Consider the following 8,441-nt stretch of genomic DNA (forward strand, 5'->3'; position numbering starts at 1 on the left):
TTTCCTATGACTTTTTTGTTATAAAGTTAGGTCACTGGAAGCATAAAATATCAAAGTGGAAGATTTTCACTTTTTTTTCTTTTGACAGATTCAGCCTCAAACAGTTTAAGGAATCATGTGGATCTCTCTATTCCATCAGCTTTATCTTAAGAGTTTCAGAAGATGCAAAGTCCTATGCGTACACATGCAGTTGGCAGAGCCCAGGAGCTGGGGTTCCTGCAGACCCCACTGCAGTTCCATGCTTTTCCTCCCCCATTTGCTGCTGGCCTCAGTCTCTATCCTTCGGAGAAGAAGCTACCATGGAACAGGGGAGCCAAGAGTCACCAACCAGCGACCTGGCTTTGGTGGGCACAGTTGGCATGTCCAAGGCAGAGACACCTTTCAGTGTGGGGTGAACAGTTAGTGAAGGATTGAATAACAGACATAATTAATTGTTCCCACAAAGAAAGTTATTGTACCCAAAATGCAATACGATTCTGGGAGTGCTCACACTTATTTGATAGATAGTCATTGAGCAAATCTTGAGAGGTGCTTTTTCGCTCATGTCCACTTGGCCTGTTAAACTTGGAATCGCAATTCCCTTTAACTCTCTGGTGATGAATAAGAACCACTAAGGCAAGAGTTGCAAAGAAGGACTCTGTGAACTTCCTCTTCAGTCCGTGAACTAGTAGGTCCTGCAGGATGCAGACAGATGGACGCAGTGTGCCTGTCCTCACCCACATCATGATGATATAAAGGAGCCTCAAACTTCACTGATTTTTAAAGATATAAATCACTATTTTAATAAAGCCATTTGGCTTGATAGTCTAGAATAAACTGGTGCAAACCCTTGAGGAGCTCAAACCTTCATTCATTTTTTTTTCTTCAGAACCAGGGATTGAACTCAGGCCCTTGTCCTTGCCAGGCAAGCACTTATTCTACTGAGCCATCTCACCAGCCCCCTAAAGCTTCATTCTTTATAAGAATAAGCTTCCTCTCTAAACCTTTTTTTTCCCTTAGGCTCACAAAATACATTGTAAGTTAACAAATTTATCTCAAACTTCTCTATAGAGATATGTTTCTCTTAAATTACTTCTAACAAATTTCTAGAAGTAGAGGTAATCTGTGATCCTAAGTAGTATTCTGGTGTAAGGGTTGTATTTCACAAACAGGGAACCATATATAACATGACCTTATGAAGTAGCTCTACAGCACCAGGATTTTAGGCTGCTAAATGGAAAACTAACGTTTTGCACCTATACTTACTAGGGTTATAATAGATTCAGCTCCTTTGCAAGAAGGTCATTGAATGTAGTTATTTTTACTTACACTAATAATTTGTCAATTATTACACCAGAATTAGTTGTGGAAAATAACTGACCACAATTACCAGAGTTTGTGTACTTAAATATGTTTGTTTAGTATTATAGACTGTATTGTGAGGTTTAGCCATACTGTGTTATGCTTAACAATTAATCGCTTCCTGTAAGGGAATTGTTACATGCCTATAATGTATTAATCATCTAGATTCTTTACACTTTTCCCCCTGGGTCTTTCTTCCTCTCCTTTCCTTCTCTGCCTCCAAAAATCTTCCTTTATGCTTCACAGCTTCTTTCTGTGTATGTATGCATGCATGCATGTTTGGGAGTTCTCATATGAGAGAAGGCATGTGATCTTTAGGTTTTCTAACTTATTTTATTTAGTGTTATGGTCTCAGTTATATATTTTCCTGCAAATCACAAAATGCCATGTTTTTTCATGGATAATATAGCAGTCTATGTAAGTATAATCACCTTTTCTTAATTCATCAGTTCACAGTTCGGCTATATACCTTAGTTATTATGAATTACACTGCTAAAAACATAAGTATGCATGTTAGTATAGCATGAGGTTTCTAATTCTTCTGGAAATACACGCAGGATAAGTAGAGCTGCTCACAGTGGATTTGCGTTTTTAGTATTTTGAGGAATGTGCATTCTGGCTATCGCAGGGGTTGGATGAGTTTATGTTACTACCAATCACATGGAAGGGTTTCACTTTCCCCACATTCCTACCAGCATTCTTAGCTTTCTGTGTTCCTTATAAAAGTTGTTCTGACTGGGAAAATGCCAGATTTCCAAATTGCATTGGTTTTCATTTCACTGATTACTAAAATTGATGGACATTTTTTTTATGTACTTCTTGGCCATTTTTATTTTTTATTTTGAGGCGTGCCCATTTATTTATTTTGCCCAATTTTATCACAAATTTTACTTCTAGCGGGTTAGTTTTCCTGGTTCCTTATATACTCTAGATATTAATCCTATCAGAAAAGTAGCTGGGAATTTTTAACAATTCTGTAGCTTGTCATTTTACTCTGCTGATTGTTTACTTTGCTGGGCAGAAGGATTTTAATTTGATATATTCCCATTTATTGATTTGTGATACTATTTCCTGCACAGCTAGAGTTGTGTTCAGGAAGTCTTCGCTTGTGCCTGTGGCTTCAAGTTTTTCCCTATTTATCTTCCAGCAATTTCAAAGTTTCTGGTTTATATTGATGTTTCTGTTTCCTTTGGATTTTATTGAGAGAAATGTAGTTTCTATTTTCTGCACTAGATACCTGGTTTCTGCAGCACCGTTTTTTGAAGAGACTGTCCTACTTTCAGAGTCTTTTTCTTCCCCTTTGAAAAAAGCCCGACGGTGGCAGGTGCGTGGTTCTCCTCCTGCCGTCTGTGCACCCCCCGGCCTGCTTACCTGTGCCGCGCTGTCACCACAGATGTGTGAGGGACTTGAGGTGCCGTCCTGCCTTAGGCCTTCTTTCTTGGCTCAGGATCCATTTGCTCATTCTAGGTTTCTTCTGATGCCTTCTGAACTTTAGGATCTTTTCCCTAATTTCTGTGACATAGGTTGTTATTATTTATTTATATTTTTATTTTGCCAATGGAGTAGGCATTAATTGCTCTAGGGTGCTGGGCGAGGGGCTGCGGGCCTTTGGCAGAGCTCTGGCTAATGGATCTAACACAAGTGCCCACCCGCCAGCGTCAGGTGGGGCGGCAGCCGCAAGGCTTGGCTGAGGAAAGCTAGCCCTTGGGCTGTTATTTTAAGACAATTCCTCGGACTAGTAGATAAGGAATGTTGCCTCTGAATGGAGGAAAGGGAGTCACAGAGATGGAGAAGGCTATAGGGCTAGGGTGAGGGATTCCAAGGTAAGAAAGTTAAGACTGAAGGGAGTTGGTCACAAGGTCCTGCACAGCTAGAATGTGGCCCTGAGTCCTGTGGGAACTGTGGGCTGGCTCAACTCCGGCCCGTTTCAGGAATTCCTGCAGTGTGTTCTGTTCCACAGCCTCCAAGAAGAGCTCCTAGTCCCCACAGTACTGGTCCCCATTGACAATCTGGGGTTGGGTAGCCTTGGGGTTGCCTGCCAAGGCTCACATCTCATCCTGCAGGGCGTTGTCCTGGGAGATGTCCACTAGCTGGTACTGGATGCTTTCCCATCCAAGATGCGGGTCACCTTGCTCTGCTGGCACTGGATTTCTCAGGAGCCGGCGACCGACGTGCTGTAGACCCGCAGGCTGCTCATGCTGCCAGTGGACAAACTCGCAGAAAGACAGAGGGGTGGTGGTGGCGGCAGCTGCACTGCCAGAAGACGCTGCCGCCAAAGAAAGAAGAAAGGAAAAAACTCTAGATGTCTATACACAGAATGGTGTGGATAACTGTGCTGCTGATTTCTTTTCTTTTCTTTTTTCTTTTTCCAGCGGAACCGGGGATTGAACTCAGGCCCTTGTGCTTGCCAGGGAAGTGCTTATTCTACCGAGTTTTAGAAAATAAAAGTAAAAAATAATAAAATTACAGCAAATCTCTTACTAATTTTACTTCTAACAAGAATATACAGAGTTTGCCAAGCTCCGTGTACACATTTGAGCAGTTGGCCCCACTAAGGAATGTCCCGACTCTGACAGCCACCATTGTGGGCACCGCTTGTGGTGGTGGTAGAGGCCAGCGGTAACTTGTACACATGTCTTGATGCCTCAAGACACTTAATCTTAAAATACTTATACAAGTATGTTTTTTCCTGAGTTATGTTTACAGTTCTTAGAAGACTCTGTATAATACAGTGAGTGGAGAACTTCAAAAATTGGAAAGAACTGCACATTCAACTTGATTGATTGATTGATTGATTGATTGATTTTTGTGTTTGGTACAGGGCCTCACTATGCCACTTGGACTCCAGCGATCCTCCTGTCTCAGCCTCCCCATGCCGGCTTTTGGTGGCTGGCTTGGCACACCTGGAGTTCTGGGGTGGCACATCATGCAGTGCATGGGATGAGCTCCTGACTTTGTGCTTGCCAGGCAAGTGCTTAGACTGTCAAGCTATCTCCCCAGCACTATATTTCACTTTACACATCAAGTAAGTAAAATTTAAAAAGCAACAACAACAACAACAAAAACAACAAAAAACAGCATAGATTAGAAATCAAGAGGTCCATGAGTTTTGTGCTCACTATTTTCCTGGAATTGCTAATATTTGTTTCAGGAAGCAACTGAAGAAGCAGTATTGTTGCTGAACCATTCTTATACTCAGCTGCAGTTTTCCGGTTTTGCCCAGGAAGCCACGGACCAGCCCAGGCTGGAAGTGTTGGGCAGAGCAGCCGGACTCAGGTCAGTTTGAGTGTGACGTCTTGTTCCCAAGCTTTCTACATTCACCTCTCTGATTTTAGCCCACTGCACTTCGGGGAGAGAAGTTCAGGAGGTAAGACAGAGTGCACAGACCTTCCCAAACACTAGCTTGTGTTAGCTGTCTGATCACATGACATGGGCTCACACAGGCATGGCTGAGCCTAGTGTGACAAGGGGAGAATACACTTATGATGTGGATTTGGGCACACTATCTTTTTTCCCCCATAATTTTATTGAGAAACAAACAGCAATGAGACAGTTTCAAACCAAATTAGTAGGACAATTTCAATAATTAACACATTGCATACATTCTTCCTAATGGTTAATTACTGTACAAGATGCGGACATGATATCCTATTTACAAAAACTATTAGAACAAATCCCTCTATTCTTTAAGAGAATGTAACTATGTATCTATCCTAACCACTTTGAATACACAGATACAAAATGGATATTCATCTGTATCCCCTTTTTTTGTTTAGTTCTGTTATTTGAATATTATAGGTATGTTAACTCAGCAAAATATTCTAAAAGAGTCCAGTAGTCCATAATAGCATTGGGTCTTCTGCTTGACCAGCAATGTGAGAAATTGTTGACCTGAGTCCCCTACAGATCAACATAACAGCATGGCTTTACTTCTTATATTTTGTTTTCATACTTTTTCTGCTGGATGGTTAAGACCAAGATAGAGCAAGACCTATGCAACAAGAGTTGGAGCTTTTGGGTCTGATAAGGTCAGTGAAATCTCCTCAAGATTTATCCTGAGATCCTGTATCTCAGATTGTAGATCCTTTGTCAGTGTCAGCCATATGGATGAGTCACAGCCATTGCTTGGCCAATGTGCTCTCTGTGAACGCCTAAGAGAATGTTTTCTGTCCATGTGACTCTCTTTGGCACACTCTACATCATTGATCACTTTCCTCTTTGGCCCCATAATCTGCTTGATCAGAATATTTGGGACACTCCTGAGTTACATGACGTTACAGTACAAGTTCTCATATGTCCTGAGTCTTAACTGAACTTGGAAGGTTAGGGCCAAAATGTTGCCTTTCCTTACAGCGCTCCTTTTTCTCTAATTTTGGCATGCAAATTTAGGTTGTTGACCCTGCAGAAGGGAAGCTTATTGTTATTACCATATAACCTAGGCTATTAAGCTTAACTTCACTATCTGTCTGAATATCAAACATCTTAGGCATAACAGGTATTTTATGGAACAGGTATTTTTCATGAGGTTTTGATATGTTGAACATTAAGTCCCTACAGAATACAATGAAAAAGCATTTAAAAATTAGAATATATTTTTGAAATAGGCATAAAGAATTATATACTTTTTAAAAAATTTTTTTTGAATTATATACTTCTTATGTTTACACGTAAGTCCAGAAATCTAACCATATACAACATTGAAGCAGGACAGTCCCACAACATTCCTTTTCCTGTCTCCTGCCTTCATTCACCACCCCCTTCTTTTTGAACAATCACCTATCTGAGAGAGAGCACAGCAGCAACTGGCATGTCATGACAAGAGGTCTGTATTCAGAAGACCAGAATGACAAGCACTCCAAGCATGAACCTTATATTACAAATTGCCATCTTCAGCGCAGTTGTTTAGTTCACAGGTTTCAGTATATATAGTTAGGGTGAGAATCTTTCCAATAAACTGCTAGATTAAAAAATCATCTGAAGATTCTCAGGATCATTTCCTTGCTCATATTCTACATATAACTGTATGGCTTGCCATTGTCATGTTTCCTAGCTCTTCTCCTTTCACTCTCTTAATTAGTTAGTCTTCAAGTTCTTGCTTTTCTTTTACTTGTATTATAACTTTCTATTTGTATATCTTCTTTTTAGTTCTTATACAAGGGAAACTATACAATATTTATACATGTGTGTCGATTTATTTCACTTATGAGTATATCTTCAATTGATACCCACTTCAATATAAAGGCTTCGAGTTTATCATTATAGCTGAGTAATACTCCATTGTATAAAATTACCACATCTTTTTCATCCATTCCTCAGGTGATGGACTTCTTGGTTGTTTCCAAGATTTGGCTATCACAAATTGTGCTGCTATAAAGATAGGCCCACATATATCACTATGATATGATGTTTTCAGATCCTCCAGAAAAACTCCCAGTAGAGGAATAGCTGGTTTAAATGGGATTTCCAGTCCAACTTTTCTAAGGAGTCTCCACACTGATTTCCATAAGGGTTGTACCAGTCTACATTCCTACCAGCAGTGGAGAAGGGTTCCTTTTTCCCCACAGCCTCTCCAACATTTGTTGTTGGTTGATTTCTTTATGATAGCCATTCTTTCTGGGGTGAGATGATATCTCAATGTTGTTTTAATTTGCATTTCACGGATGGCTAGTGATGTGGAGCATTTTTTCATATATTTATTCCCTTCTTTAATTTCTTCCTCTGAGAAGTGTGTGTTCATCTCAGATGCCCATTTCTGGATTGGGTCTTTAAATTTTGGGGCCCTAATGTTTTTTAGTTCTTTATAAATTCTAGAGAGCTCTTAGTACTTATTTGTAATGATTTTTTCCAAAATTGTGCATTGCCTTTTCACTTTGTTGGTAGTTTCTTTTGACATGAAAAAACTTCTCAGTAAGAGCAGGTCTCAGTTGTTAATTCTTTCAAGTGTTTTCCGTGCAATTTGGTTTTTGTTCATGAACTCTTTGTCTACCCCTATGTCTTCAAGAGTTCCTCCTATTTTCTCTTCCAGGAGATTTAGTGTCTCTGTTTTAATGTTTAGATCTTTAATCCATTTTGATTTTAGATTAGTGCATGGTGATAGACCTGGGTCAAGTCAGCATGTAGAGAGCCAGTTTTTCCAGTACCATTTGTTAAAGAGGGTGATGGGCATCTTGGTGGATGCCTATCTTAAGTAAGATGCCTATTTTACTTGCAGTGAGTATGTTTGGCCCCTTTGTCAAAGATAAGGTGGCTGAATGTGTTCATACGGGCTTCAGCATCTTCTAATCTATTCCACTGATCCTGAGGTCTATTTTGTTGCCAGTACCATGCTGATTTTATCACAGTAGCCTTGTAGTATAATATCAGGAATTGTAATGCCTTGTCTTGTCTTTATTGTCCAGGATTGCCTTTGCTATTCTAGGTCTTTTTTGGTTCCAAATAAATTTTAGGAATGATTTCTCTAGGTCTGTGATGTATGTTGGTGGTAGTTTTGTAGGGACTGCATTAAATCTGTACAGAAATTTTGGGAGTATGGCCATCTTCACAAGTTGGTTCTTCCTATCCAGGAGCATGGGATATCTTTCCATTTTCTGAAATCCTCTATGACCACTTTTTTACGGGTACTGTAATTTTCCTTAAAAAGGTCTTCGACTTCTTCAATTAGATGAATTCCAAGGTGTTTCATTTTCCTTGATGCTATTGTAAAAGGTATTGTTTCTATAATTTCCCTCTCAGTGTGTCTGTTATCTGTGTAGAGGAATGAGGTTGACTTTTGGGTATTGACTTTGTACCCCGCTGTGCTACTGAATTTCTGTATTAATTCTAGTAGCTTCTTGGTGGCATTTTTTGGGTCGTCCAAGTAGAGTATCATGTCATCCGCAAATAAAGATAATTTCACCTCTTCTTTACCTATTCTTATTCCTTTTATTTCTTTCTCTTGTCTAATGGTTGTAGCTAATGATTCCAGAACTATATTGAATAGGAGTGGTAATAGAGGACATCCTTGTCTTGTAGCAGATCTAAGAGTAAAAGATTTTATTTTTTCCCCATTTAGAATTATGTTAGCTGTTGGGTTTTCATAAATGGCTTTGACCAGATTGAAT

The 8,441-nt window shown here is 39.7% G+C and overlaps 1 pseudogene; it reads right to left on the reverse strand.

Moving 5' to 3' along the window:
• Window positions 1-3,173: 3,173 nt before the first annotated feature.
• Window positions 3,174-3,538, reverse strand: LOC101581763 (annotated as a pseudogene).
• Window positions 3,539-8,441: the final 4,903 nt, after the last annotated feature.

The sequence above is a fragment of the Octodon degus genome, unplaced genomic scaffold, assembly GCF_000260255.1.
Source record: "Octodon degus isolate 3935 unplaced genomic scaffold, OctDeg1.0 scaffold00025, whole genome shotgun sequence".
Classification (NCBI taxonomy): Eukaryota; Metazoa; Chordata; class Mammalia; order Rodentia; family Octodontidae; genus Octodon; species Octodon degus.